Raw genomic sequence first — 14,862 nt, forward strand, 5'->3', positions numbered from 1 at the left:
GCCGCGGACAAATGCAACTTTGGGGAGCGGGGAGGGGAGGTGCACAGCGGGCCACTCTCCGGCACCTGCGGGCTGGCGCTGTGGTGACGCGCACCTGGCCTGTCCATCTGCAGAAACAGAGGACAGAGCGCGGCTCTGGCTGAGGGGTCCCGAGTGAGACCCGGACGCCGGCCCTGGGGGAGTGACACGGCCAACGGATCCGAGTCCAGAGCCTCCCGAGGGGTCCGGTGACCGTGCCCCGCTGCGGTGTCGTGGTCAGGGCCGTGGACCCCCGGTGCCCACACTCGGCAGCGCAAAGCCGGGCGCTTCGGGCAGCGGCGGGACAGGCTCCCCAGCCTGGGCCAGCGCCTCTCCGGGCCCAGGAAGCCCACGGGGAGCAGGAGGAGCCGGCCGCCCTCAGGCTTCCCCGGAGCTCGGGGTTCAGGGAGAGCACCCGGGGGCCCGGGGACCCCAGGCGGAGGGCAGCACCGTGCACGTCCCATTGACCATCGCGGGGCAGGAAGGATGCGCTCGGGAGGCAGGTGGCGGCCACCCTGTCAGGGCCCAGAACGTCCAGCGTCCGCAGGGCGACTCCTCCAGCCTCCGTTCATCCCGAGCTCAGAGGAGATGAAGACGTGAGCCTGGAAACACCTTTTTTTTTTTTTTTCTCTACGTAGCATTGCACAAATCATTGTTTTCCCCCAAAGAGCCTTATATTTTCCAGATTTTTGTTAAAACAGCAGTAGGAGGTTAAAACAGCAGCTGGTGCTGGGACCGTGGGTGCACAGGAACCGGGCGGGCGCTCCGCCAAGGGCAAGCTGCCCCGTGGGGCGCGGCTCACACCCCCAGGTCCCTGTCCCTGTGATGCCCGCCCCCTCCTTGTTTATATACAGGTTTTCTTTCTTTCTTTCTTTCTTTCTTTCTTTCTTTCTTTCTTTCTTTCTTTCTTTCTTTCTTTCTTTCTTTCTTTCTTTCTTTCTTTCTTTCTTTCTTTCTTTCTTTCTTTCTTTCTTTCTTTCTTTCTTTCTTTCTTTCTTTCTTTCTTTCTTTCTTTCTTTCTTTCTTTCTTTCTTTCTTTCTTTCTTTCTTTCTTTCTTTCTTTCTTTCTTTCTTTCTTTCTTTCTTTCTTTCTTTCTTCTTTCTTTCTTCTTTCTTTCTCTCTATTTAGCTGTTAAATAGCCTTTGTCAGAAAAATTATCTGAAACCTGAAAAATGTAGTATCGGACTTGAAACTTTGACTTTCTTCATTGAAGAGACTAGTGTATAACTTTCTAGGGACAGAGATGAACGCCTGAACTTTCTCTCTTAAAATGCAAATAACTTCCAGTCAGTGCCAAAGATCCCTGGGAGGTGGTGCTCGGTCGTCCTGTTTCTCATCGACGGATTCTGTATCTAACACCAAGACCTCCTCCTCGCCTGCCCCGTTGGCGGCCCCTTCACCCCTGCACGACGAGATCCGCACTCGCCTTAGCTGCTCACTGGCCGCTCGGTAACTAACGAGGCAAAACAATCGGTGGCGTACGTCCATCATATATTTGTATGAAGCCATGATTCTAATATTTTAAAAATCAGATAAGACAATGCCTCTTTACCAAATGCTTTTTTTTTCCCCTTCCCTTAGTGTTTCAGAAAACCTTTTAAAAACGATCTAGACGGGATGAGCTCTGGGTGTTATTCTATATGTTGGCAAATTGAACACCAATAAAAAATAAATTTATACAAAAGAAAAACTAAATCCTAAAATTAGAAAGAAAAATAAATAATAAATAAAAATAAATAAATAAATAAATAAAAATAAACAATTTATTTATAATATTTAACAAAAATAAAACAATAAATAATTAATAAAATAATTAATAAAATAAATATAAATAAATAAATAATTTATTTATAATATTTAATACAAAAATAAAAACTATCCAGAGCTTGTGTATTGACTGAAGCTGAGTTGACCTTCTTCATTGAAGTCACCTTGCTCAAGATATTACCGTTTAGGAATGTTTCAGAATTAGGGGATCCCTGGGTGGCTCAGCGGTTTAGTGCCTGCCTCAGCCCTGGGCCTGATCCTGGAGTCCTGGGGTCGAGTCCCGCGTCGGGCTCCCTGCATGGAGCCTGCTTCTCCCTCTGCCTATGTCTCTGCCTCTCTCTCTCTCTGTGTCTCTCATGAATAAATAAGTACATAAATCTTAAAAAAAAAAAAGGAATGTTTCAGGATTAATTCACTAGTAAGAAAAGGCTCCCCCCTGTGTCCCTATAAAGTAAGAATCCAGAACAGGAAGGCCATAGATTGTTATTTATATCAGGGCAGTATTGATTGGGCGCATTGCAAAATGAAAGGATCCTCTTGTCAAAAGTGACAAAGTGATTAAATCACGAATGAGGCTTGTTTAGCACCACACTAATTTATTTTATGTGGCCCCCATTCCCCCAGATTACATACATTTTAAGCAGATCGATGGATTTTGCATAGCATGGTGAGCTTTCCTGGAGCGTACAGCAATAATTTTAAAAAGCACTTAACAAAGAGAGAAAGCCCTTGTAAATATTTTCCCAGTTTAGTGAGAAATTACAAGATAAAGCAATTGTGGAGTGGGAGTATAGATTAATAGATTAGAGAATTAGCTATTGTTTGTGAACAGATACAAAGGCAATGACAAATGATTATTAACTATGAAGAAGTTAATTAAAATGCAAATATTATGCTCTGTAATGTATTAATAAATAGCGAGGAATTTAGGGAAACAAGCAAGGAATTAGAGCATGATTATATATTTTAATTAAGCGTTAATTCACGACAGAATGTTAATGGGGATTATACGAAAGTATCTGGGGGAAAGTCAACCATTAGCCATGGATTAAAAGTTAAGACTGTAAAAACTCTACCAAAGAGTGATCCTCCAAAAAACTGTCGAAAATATTTGGTGTCAGCTATAAGACTCTTGAAATTCAACATTATAATCAACTTAAAATAATATACAACAACTAACAATAATAATAATAAGAAATCTTTGTGTTTCATGTCCTAAGGAAGTATTTTCCCATTTTAATAATTCATAGATTTAAAAAAATAAAAATAAAATAATTCACAGATTTGAAGAAATTTTTTAGTTTTTTTTAAGATTATTTATTTATGTATTCATGAAAGACAGAGAGAGAGAGAGGCAGAGACACAGGCAGAGGCAGAAGCAGGCTCCCTGCAGAGAGCCTGACGCAGGACTCAATCCCGGGACCCGGGGTCACACCCTGAGCCGAAGGCAGATACTCCATTGCTGAGCCTCCAGGTGCCCTGAAATTTTCGAGTTAGAAGAAACAGTAAAACTTTTCTGCATCGAATCATGATTTGCTAAGAGTTCCTGGCCACCCCTCCACCGTCCGCCGTCAGAGGTTGGGGCTCTTGGGTTCCCCGCTCCCCTGCCCCGGGCCCTGCGGAGACGCTGGTTCCCTTGGTTCAGCACCCTCCTGCCCGCACCCCGATGCACCCCGATGCCCCCGATGCACCTGTGTGAGGTGCTGAGAACCGCGGTCCACGCAGGCCACTCCGGGTGTGGCCCTGGGAAGGGGCTGGTCCCACAGCTGGGGCCCCCCCAATGCGGGCGTGAGGCCACCCCGGGAGGGCAGGCCCCCAGAGGCCCAACCATCAGCACAGCCTCTGCCCGAAGAGCCTTAGATGCGGAGCCCACAAGCCGCACAATCGAGGCCCGAGGCCCAGAGAGAAGAGCCTGCAGGGGGGCGGCGGGCTGAGCTCCCTCCGTGCCGCTGTCCCAGAGGCGGAGACCGCAGAGAAGATGGGAAGGGAAGCGGCGACTCCTGCCCCCGCTGCTGCCCAGCTGGGTGGACAGAGGGGGGCTCTGGGGGAGGACTTCTCCGGGGGGGGACTAAGGGCGGAGGCGCAGAGGAGCCCCTGCCACGGCCTGCAGGCCCAGGGCCGCGGGAGGGTGGGGACGCGGGTGCGCGATGCCGGTGCCCTCTGCTCGAGGTCATGGCTCGTCCAGTGCCTGCTTCCTGAGCCGCTCTTGGGGCCTCCCCCCGCGGGTACGAGCATGAAATCACGCTTGTCCTGCAGGCTCAGCCACATGCAAAGTGACGCCACCACCACCTTCAGTGCGAAAGAAACAGAAAGGAACCAACCACAGTACAGAGACGTGGTAGGAAAAACAGAGTCTACGTCTCTTTTATTTTTGGTAAAAGTCACATAAGGAGCCCTCCTGGACTCAGGTGCGTTGCTTGAATTCTGGGCCAAACGGGTGAGACTTAGGCCCTGCTGGTCGCTGGTGCTGGTGCTGGGGGTCCTCCCCTCCATCCCGTCCCCCCCGCCCCCCCGGGGCTCGAGGCCGACTCTCAGGCCTGCGCTGTGCTGCTGCCCCGGGCTCCCCAGGGCAAGGGCACGCGGTGGGGCCGGCCTGGGTCGTCTTCCTCCTCCCGGGACGGAGCCCCTGTCGTGCTGAGGTCCTGGATCTTCCCGGGCCCCCGAGCCGCTCGCCCGCTGGGGGAGACGAGGCCCCGCTTCTGCTCCCCCTGTTGGGTTTCTTGGCCGTGGTCCCTTAGCTAAACCCTCTCGAGCGACCCTATTTCCGGGTGCTGCCTCCTTCCTTCGGGGCGGGGGTGGGGGTCTCTTCCTTGGTTCTTCTACAGGTTCTTTGCTCAAATCTGTGCTTCGTCTCCCCACGTGCCAGTCCCAGACCGTGCAGGCTGCTCTCCCGTCCTTACCAGACGTGTGCTTGAACAGGGGCGAGCCAGGGCCTCGGTGCTTCTGCTGGCTCCTTGTCTCACAGCTTCAGGTTCGCCAGGTCACACTCAGCGGTCACAAAATTAATTTGTCCTTAATTGCCTGTATTTGAGCTCATATTTGAGACCTGCAGGCCCGGGCTTGTGACAAGCTAACCCTCCCTCAGTTAGCGACCCTGACTCCTGGGCCAGGTGCCGGAACAAAGGCAAGCGGGAGGAAGAAGCCCCCTCCCTGGAGTTCTGTGTCCAGCAAAAATAGCCTCAGTTCACACGAAGAAGCAGAAACCGGGGCGTTGCCAGGCTCCGGGGTCGTTGCCATTTGCTCACCTGCTGGTTGGTTCCTGCTGCCCAGCGGCTCGGCCTGCAGCCCCCCCCACCCCCCCGCGCCTGCGGAGCCGCCTGAGCTCTTGGGGCGACCACACCCCAGACTTCCGCAGCGCTCATGCACTGGGATTTGGTTATAATCCTCCGAAAACCTTTGGTGTTTGGTTTTAGATCCCAAACGCCAGGGCCACGAAGATACCGCCAAAGTGACCCGTGGCTCCATCCTTTACGTTTTCAATAGGACGATTTCAATCCGCTTCTGAGGTGAGAGACAGCACAGACTTGGGGGTTGGTTTGGTTTTGACTCCGTTTCTGCACCGGCTCGTTTCGCCGCCCGGGTTCAGTGCTTCACCACGTTCGCGCGTGGAAAGCAAACGCGGGGCCCGTGGCCTCCTCTGTGCAGGTAAGAGGCTGCATCACCAACTCATCAGCAGGTCTCACAGGGCACAGCGGGACTGTGAAAGGTGCACGTTTTGCGGATCTTGCGTTCACCTGGCAGCCCGTATTGATGGCAAGACACACGGCAGTGCCCAGAGGCCAGCGCGCACTTGGGGGTCTCCAAGAGCGTCCCGAGGCCCCATCGAGCACAGAGCGATGGGGTTTCCCAACCCACCCGAGAAGTCACTACAGCAGAAGCGGGAGGTTTGGAGGCGGCGAGAGGGTCCCGAGGTCGTGGAGCTAGACGACCCGTAGCAGACGGCATCCTGGTATCAGAACACCCGCAGGGCCATCGAGGGCGGGTCTCCGGCTGGGTCTGTGGTCCGTGGGGATCTCGGGGCCACCTCGCCGCCCCCCAGGGCCGCCCGAGTCCCTGTTCTCTGGAGAGAAGGGGTTGGCAGGAGCTGCCAGCAGGTGGGAACCTGCTCAAGCCCAGTTCCTGCTGTTGGCAGTCGTTCCAAGCCCCCTGAGGTGGCTGACGGGCGTCCCACACCAGCCAGGAACACCTGTTCCCGCCTCGAAAAGTGAACGTGGTGCGTTTCCGAGGTCCTAAACTACTCCCCAAACAAGTGGAGCTTCTGAGTTCTGGGCCTTCGCAGTTCCCCCGGAGGAGCACAGCGTAAAGGCAGTTTGGGTTTATTGCCATTCGGTCGCCTCTGCGGATCTACCATCAGGATCAGACCACAGTCTGCGGACTTCTTGGGGCCGAGCAGGATCCGGGGGACACCCCGACCCGATGCGACCCTGCAGCGGACTCCCCGTCTCCCTCTGCTCGCTCGACCGCTACAGGTTCGCTCCCTGGACGCCGCGGTTTCCGTCAGGCCCTTCAGTAGCAGGTAAGCCCGCCTGCTCGGCTCAGCTAACGGGCACCACAGCCCCGAGTCGCCGAACAGACCCTGACTCCAGGAGAAGGATGCCCACGACGTAGGGGACACGTGGCCTGTGCCCATCACAACCTCACGCTGCGTGATGCAGCCAGACTGTGGCGGGGGTGGGACTCGTCCGCACAATTACGTGGGAGCCTAAGATCAACGGAGTTGATGCAAATTCCCAAAGACCTGGAGCGATTACGTTATGGCCGGGATTTCAGCTCAGAATCGGTTGAAAACTGAGAACTGGAGGTGAGATGGACAAATAAAAACGGGTCCTAAATCACCTTAAATTTTCCAATAATTCCAACTTCACATTTCCTTCTCCCTGACATTAATAGCACCAATTGCAACTCATGCATTTTTGCAACGGGCACCCTTTTTTTTTTTCTTTTTAAAGATTTTATTTATTTATTCATGAGAGACCCAGAGAGAGAGGCAGAGACACAGGCAGAGGGAGAAGCAGGCTCCGTGCAGGGAGCCCGACGTGGGACTCGATCCCAGGACCCCGGGGTCAAGCCCTGGGCCGAAGGCAGCCGCTCAACCTCTGAGCCCCCCAGGGATCCCCCAACGGGCGGCTCTGTGATAGCCGTTAGCCGGGACGTACAGCCTCGAAGGCGATCATCAATCAATACCGTTGGGTGTCTTCGTTGGTTCGTTGGAGAAACAATGGCGACAACCAGCAGAAATTACTAGAAGAACTGCAAGTGGTCGTCCCTAGTGGGGCCTGCTGATTGCGGGAGGCTGACCGACCTCACAGATGCAAGTCTATCACGAGGAAAATCATTTTAAAGGAGGAAGAAAACAATAATTATCCACTTGATATGAATCTTAAAATGTGCGTTTGTAATCAAAACTAATGCTCAGAGTGAAATGTCAGCAGGAAAACAAATTTAAGGGGGGGAAAAGAATCTTTTAAAGAAAATTGGCTTTTCTAAATTATACATTTTTTTTAAAAGGGACACTTTGCCCATTACCCCCACAAGAGTGCGTCAAATGCTGTAACTACCAAAAACATACTTATTTTTAAAATAAACGTATAATAAAGTAAATTTCCCAAGATGTATACACAGGCTTATTGTTTCAGTTGTTGATGTGTTCAGTGTTTTTTCATTAGACATTTCAAGATGAAATAAAAGCAAAATTGGCACAAACAGTAATTTCTAAACATCTTACTGGAAAATAACAATTTTCCTTATTATAACAATTCTTCGTATAACAATATATCATTTTTATGACTCTTCAGAAGTTGAATGCACTAGGCACACGGATGCCGGATACTGGTTGAAGGCGCCCGTCTTTGGTCTTATCAGGATGAAACAAGCCAAAGTGCAGACTACTTCACGTTTAATTATTTAATCCGGGCGGGAGGTCCCACCCGGGGCAGTGGGAGCCTCGCAGGAGCTCCAGGGCCCGGACGGTATGTCCGTGTGGATCGGGCGTTATCCGAGCCCCACTCCGGGCCGGGCATTCCGCTCTCTGCTGGGGTCAGGCCCTCCGCTCAACGACCTCATCAACGGTGGTAGGCGGGCGAGGGTCCGAGGAACCCAAGATACAGAAATAACTGGATTCTGTATGAAAACTGTATAACCCAAGGAAGCATGGGGCATCAGAAGGCCCTCGTAGAGCTCAGAACATGCTTTCTCAAGAAAAAGGGATGTTCTGTTCCCTGAACCCGGAGTGAAAGGAGGGGTTGGGCCGGCCAAGGAGAGGGGCAGTGCCTCCGCTCACCACCCAAGGGCCAGCGATGACGACAAGGTGGGAAAACCATCCCGGGGCGCGGAGTGGTTTAGAGGGCGTATGACTCTGTATCGGAAACTAGGGTGGAAACCAGATGCTGCCTAGGTTGACGCCGAGCCTGGGCGGCTGCGGGGAGGGACGAGCATCGTGGTGCGAGGCAGGAAAGGTCAGGAAGGGAGGCCCGCAGTCTGCTCCGACCCACTGACTAGGCTCACCTGTGCACCTGCCAGAGGCAATCAACGCCTCCTTAGAACGGAAGAGGAGCCGCACGGGCTCAGCACACACCTGACCCGAGCTCTGAACGGTGGAGTAGTTACAGAGCAGTGTCTCGCTCTCCATGGAAGTCTTAAAGCGAGCGATTTCACGCGGCCTCCATGCTGAATTGGGGGATCTGGAATGATCTGTCCTACAGGTCTGGGCGAGCCATCATGCTTGAGCTGAACTTCTTTATTGAGCGCACATGTAAGCGAATTTCAAGAAGTCATTTTTTTGCTTTAATAAAATGTGTCTGGACATCCTCCTTCATTATTCTGTGTGATTCTATTAACCTTGAGTTCGATCCGTTGGAAGAATAACCAAATCATAATCGACGTCCGCTGTCTGTATTCTAACGGGCCGCGACCCAGATGCTCGGGTTTGCTTACCGCAAGGGAATGGAAAATGTTTGGCTGAGTGAGAATAACATTCAGAATGGTGGCATTTCATCCTTTGGATGACAGCTTTAGCTTTTTTGCAGGAATAAATATGAAGGTTATTGATTTATTGAAAACAAATCTAGTTCCGCATGAAGGTTGGGTAACATTCGCCCTTTGTGGGCAAACACCATTTCTTGCATCAACCATTGACTAATTTTTCCCATTAGTACCTCCCATTAGATGGGTGTAAGGTACTTAGACCTTTGAGCATCACATTTAAAAAATGTAACGATCTCCAACCGTTTCTGGTGTTCTATATTGTATTTTTTTTTAAAGATTTTATTTATTTATTTATGAGAGACACAGAGAGAGAGAGAGAGAGGCAGAGACACAGGCAGAGGGAGAAGCAGGCTCCATGCAGTGACTCGATCCTGGGACCCCGGGGTCATGGCCTAAGCCGAAGCCAGACGCTCCACTGCTGAGCCACCCGGGTGTCCCTGACGTTCTATTTTAAATACTTCAGAAAAGATTTCGCTTGAGATCCAAAATAAGTTTGTGCCTTTTCAATATTTCAATAAATATGTGCATTTAACATACGCATTTAGATGAATGACCCGTAAACTCAAGTTGTTCTCCTTTATGCAACAAAGATGGAGAAAGAGAGAGGGAGAGAGGGAGGGAGGGAGGGAGGGAGGGAGGGAGGGAGACACCGTGCTCACGAAGGCTGATCAAAGCCAGAAACCCTCTATCCTCTCTCTACGAAGCACCGACAGAGGGAGAACCCGGACCCAGAACAATGACAGGCCGGCTCCCTGAACGCGTCCACACTAGCGAGCCGGCGGAGACAACTGCTCCAACCGGCGCAGCCAGGGCGGGGGCGTAGTCCACCTTGACGTCCCCTCGAGGGCAGCAGGAGGCGCCGGGGTGTGCGAGCCCAGAGGGTGGACACGGCGCCTTCCTCACCCTGAGAACCAGGCTCCGGGGACACCGGTCCTGCGGACGCCTGGACCCGGAGCCCCAGGGGACCCCGAGCTTCCAGAACACAGGAAGGCCGTGTCCGTGTCTCAAGCCACGTGGTGGGCGGCACCCCGTAGGGCAGCCCGCACGGCGTAGGGGGGCTGCGAGGAGGAACGCGCTGTCAGCCACTAGACCTTGTGAGATGGACAATTTTACAGGGTAGCTGCATTCAAAGTATTTTGTGATAAACGGGTCCCTGTTCTTTGGCGGTATTTTTCAGCAGCTTCCCTCGGAATGGGGCCTCTTTTTAAAGCAATAGGTGTGGGGGGGGGCAGCCTGGGTGGCTCAGCAGTTTAGCACCTGCCTTCAGCCCAGGGCGTGATCCTGGAGACCCGGGATCGAGTCCCACGTCGGGCTCCCTGCATGGAGCCTGCTTCTCCCTCTGCCTGTGTCTCTGCCTCCCTCTCTCTCTCTCTGTCTCTCATGAATAAAGAAGTAAAATCTTAAAAAATAAATAAATAGAAACAAAAATAAATAAAAGCATTATGTGGTCGAAAACACACAAAACATGAAATAAGGTTTTGGCGATTTGTAAGACACATTTTACTCTCAGGCAATAACACACACATGCACGCGGGGTGCCAGGGTCATTCAGGGCCGCAAGATGAATTCTTTGAGGGGAAACAAATCATTAATTCCCTGATCACGTCATTCTTCTTCCCACTGCCCAGAACAGGTCCCAGTGGACTCAACACTGCACGTGCTTCTCAAATCTGAGCGTCCCCCGACCGGGACGTCTCCCTTGCAGACACCAGTGTCCATGACACCCCACTGTAATCGAGCCCCCGGGGCCGGCCCGGGCCTAGCTTTGCTCACGTTGGGTCCTGGGTCTGGGTGACCTGAGCCTCTGTCCTCATCCGAGTCCTGGGGAAAAACAAATGACTTCACGGTATCTGCTCAGGTGACCTCGGTCACGTGTGGTTTATCCTTCCCTGAGTCTCCTCCCGGTTGGTCATTGTATTTCCTTAGGGCCTTTACAATCTGCCTTCTCTAATATTATTTTTCCCGTGAAGGAGTCACCATCTGTCCCTGAGCCTGTCATCCATTCATCATCAATCAACTAATATCCGATCCTGAAAGTGGCCCCGTGGTTTCCGGTTAGAGCAACGGCTACATGTTTTCCTTGCTGACCCGGGGTGACGTGATGAGAACCGGATGTTCCCCTGTATGGGTCAGGGTCCAAACCGTAGGTGACAGATCCCAAGACTATTACCCTGGGGATGTCCTTAGGACAGGTACAGCTCGCCGCCTGCCTCCCCACGAGGAGGGAAAAGCCTTTGCTTCTTCCCGTAAGCGAATGCCTTGGGGAGAGAAGGAGCAGGGTCCTGGCTTCTCGCCCTTTGGAATATAAGTGAATGTTCTCAGGGTGGATAAGTTGGGGTTCGTCCACCACACACTCCGTTCGAAAGGCAAACACATACGTCCAGGGGGTGCACCCCTACTGTCTGTTCCGCGTCCTCCAAGTCGTGTCCTCCAACCGGGTCCCGGTAAAGCGTGTTGAGAATGTCCCAACCATGTGGAAACCAGCGCATCCGCCTTCAGAGAGGTGCTGCGATGGCGACCGCCCTGTTTCCCACGACTTCACGCTCCTCCTGGAGCACGCGGAGCCCTCGGTTAGCATGACCCGGACGAGGGCAGGAGGGGCTGGAGAGCGGGCAGACGGGATGAGAGAGAAGCACCACCTGACCTGCGGTCACATGGGACGGGGCTAACTTCAATACCTCCTCCTCCTCCTCCTCCTCCTCCTCCTCTTCTTTCTTCTTCTTCTTCTTCTTCTTCTTCTTCTTCTTCTTCTTCTTCTTCTTCTTCTTCTTCTTTCTTCTTCTTCTTCTTCTTCTTCTTCTTCTTCTTCTTCTTCTTCTTCTTTCTTCTTTCTTTCTTCTCCTTTGTCTTCTTCTTCCTCCTCCTCCTCCTTATTTCTTCTTCTTCTTCTTCTTCTTCTTCTTCTTCTTCTTCCTCCTCCTCCTCCTCCTTCCTCTTTCTCTTTCTACTTCTTCCTCCTCCTCCTTATTTCTTCTTCTTCTTCTTCTTCTTCTTCTTCTTCTTCCTCCTCCTCCTCCTCCTCCTTCCTCTTTCTCTTTCTACTTCTTCCTCCTCCTTTCTCTCTTTTCTTCTTCTTCTTCTTCTTCTTCTTCTTCTTCTTCTTCTTCTTCTCATTTTCACAATTGCATCTGGCCAGGGTCCGTCAAAAAACACACTCCACCTGGTATACCTTTCAGCGTTTACAAAGAAGCGTTGCCATGTCAAACACAGCAAATATACAACAATAGTTGGGTCCAAAATATCCCATGTGAGATGAGACTCTTTGGTCCGAGCTGCAAGACTCAGACCCCATCCGACTGTGCTGGTCCATCATCCCGTTCAGTTTCGTGCCGTGTATGTGGCCCGTTTAACGAATGTGAGACTTTAAAGGTGCAGTTGTGTCCTAGAGACGGTGACACACACTGTTGATCCTAACACTTCTTTCCACTTATTTGAGGAGGATTCCAATGTCACCTCACAGAGAACAGTCTAGGAACATGTGCCAAAATGGATGTTTAGATTTTCCGCCGTGCATTTTAAGTAGGTTAGTCTATGAATGTTTGGATGAAAGACTTTGTTCAGGGTCTTAGAAATATAAATGGTGCCCGGGGGGGGGGGGTGAGAAAAGAGAAAGGTAAAGCTTTGAGTTAATCTAGTCTCCAGGAGAAAGGAAACATGTGCCACGTAGTCGAAAGGCCGGTTTCTACCACGTGCTTTGGCAATCTCTTTGTAACGTGTTTCAGTAACAGAACACTCGTGTTTTCCCTCCGAGGAAACGGCCTTTGAAGGCAGGGAGGCATTCTGCGGGTCTTGTGCGTACTTTCAACTTCAAAGTCAGAGAGAGGGAAACAAATCGATTTCCTAAACATGGCACATGCTCTGCTGAACACATTCATTTCTTCTCACTTTGGAGCTGACGTTGCCTACGTCCACCACCTGGACAACGTGGGGTGTTTGTGAGAATTCGGGCCTGGAAAGGAAGGCAAGCTGACACTGAGAACAGGCTGTGCCCCGGCTGAGCCCTGCAGGGCCAGAGCCAATGGGGTGGCACACACCCCGGGAGAGGGGGCCCCGAGTCAGATGCGGTGGGAAGCCCTGGCCCGTTGTCCCCAGGATGAGCTCTGCAAGCCTCCCCATGGTGGTGCCCCCAGGAGGGACTCTGGGAAAGGGGACTAATGTTGTATTTATTTTACTCAATAGGGGATTTTGTCTTCTTATTTATGTATTTATTTATTTATTTTTATAATAAATTTATTTTTTATTGATGTTCAATTTGCCAACATACAGAATAACACCCAGTGCTCATCCCGTCAAGTGCCCCCCTCAGTGCCCGCCACCCATTCACCCCCACCCCCTGCCCTCCTCCCCTTCCATCACCCCTAGTTCGTTTCCCAGAGTCAGGAGTCTTTATGTTCTGTCTCCCTTTCTGATATTTCCTACCCATTTCTTCTCCCTTCCCTTCTATTCCCTTTCACTATTATTTATATTCCCCAAATGAATGAGAACATATAATGTTTGTCCTTCTCGAATTGACTTCTTTCACTCAGCATCATACCCTCCAGTTCCATCCACATTGAAGCAAATGGTGGGTATTCGTCGTTTCTAATGGCTGAGGAATATCCCATTGTATACATAGACCACAGCTTCTCTATCCATCATCTTTCGATGGACACCGAGGCTCCTTCCACAGTTTGGCTATTGTGGACGTTGCTGCTAGAAACATCAGGGTGCAGGTGTCCCGGCGTTTCCCTGCATCTGTATCTTTGGGGTAAATCCCCAACAGTGCAATTGCTGGGTCGTAGGGCAGGTCTATTTTTAACTCTTTGAGGAACCTCCACACAGTTTTCCAGAGTGGCTGCACCAGGTCACATTCCCACCCACAGTGCAGGAGGGTTCCCCTTTCTCCACATCCTCTCCAACATGTGTTGTTTCCTGCCTTGTTAATGTTCCCCATTCTCACTGGGGTGAGGTGGGATCTCATTGTGGTTTTGATTTGTATTTCCCTGATGGCAAGTGATGCAGAGCATTTTCTCATGTGCGTGTTGGCCATGTCTATGTCTTCCTCTGTGAGATTTCTGTTCATGTCTTTGGCCCATTTCATGATTGGATTGTTTGTTCCTTGGGTGTTGAGTTTAATAAGTTCTTTATAGATCTTGAAAACTAGTCCTTTATGTCTTCTTATTTAAATTCAGGAATTCTAGAGAAATAAGAGGTCAGCGGTCACCTACTTTAGACAGCAACCTCACTCCGTCCATAGTGCCGAGCCCCGAAGTCCTTGGCGTCCCGCTGAGGTTCCCACAGATATTTGGTGCTCACATGACGGGAATTCATCAGCCGCTGCTCTGCATGGTCAGGCACAGGATGAACCGAATGATTCTTGACCTTGTGGCTCGGCTCCCAGTGGATGTTTGAGTAGATGCAGCGAGCTCTGCGAGGTGGGAACGTCCTTCCTCCAGGGAGTCCCTTGCTCACCGTCATCTTTGGCCCTTTCACCTTCCCACCTTGTGCTGCTTCTCTTGCTGCCCGGCGGTTGCAGTCAGCAGACGCAGACGGGAGCCAGGCTGTCAAGTTCCCAAGCCGACTCAGCTTCCAGGAGCAGGTCCAGCACATCAGTCCGCACAGGACCGCAGCCCCTCGCAGCAGGAGGCAGGGTCTCTGTCCCTGGAGTCAAGGGATGGAGTTCCTCTCCTTTCCAGAGGCACAGACTCTAAAATTCCTCTTATTTTCTGCTTCAGGAAACAACAGTCTCTGACTTTGTTTTGTTTTCATTTTAAGAAACCATCACAGATTTTTTTTTTTTTTTTTTTTTGCTTTTTCCACCCTTTCTAAGACACAATAATGTCCTAAACTGGAGAACTGAGGAACAGAAGTTGTTTTCACTATTGGCCTCCTTGTTTCCTGGGGACCCTAGATAACCTCAGGGAACAGCTCCAGTCTTTTTTTTTTTTTTTAAGATTTTATTTATTTATTCATGAGAGACCCAGAGAGAGAGGCAGAGACACAGGCAGAGGGAGAAGCAGGCTCCTTGCAGGGAGCCCGACGTGGGACTTGATCCCAGGACCCGGGGTCACGTCCTGGACTGAAGGCAGGTGCTCAAGCGCTGAGCCCCCCGG

This window comes from Canis lupus, chromosome 15, assembly GCF_048164855.1.
Source record: "Canis lupus baileyi chromosome 15, mCanLup2.hap1, whole genome shotgun sequence".
Classification (NCBI taxonomy): domain Eukaryota; kingdom Metazoa; phylum Chordata; class Mammalia; order Carnivora; family Canidae; genus Canis; species Canis lupus.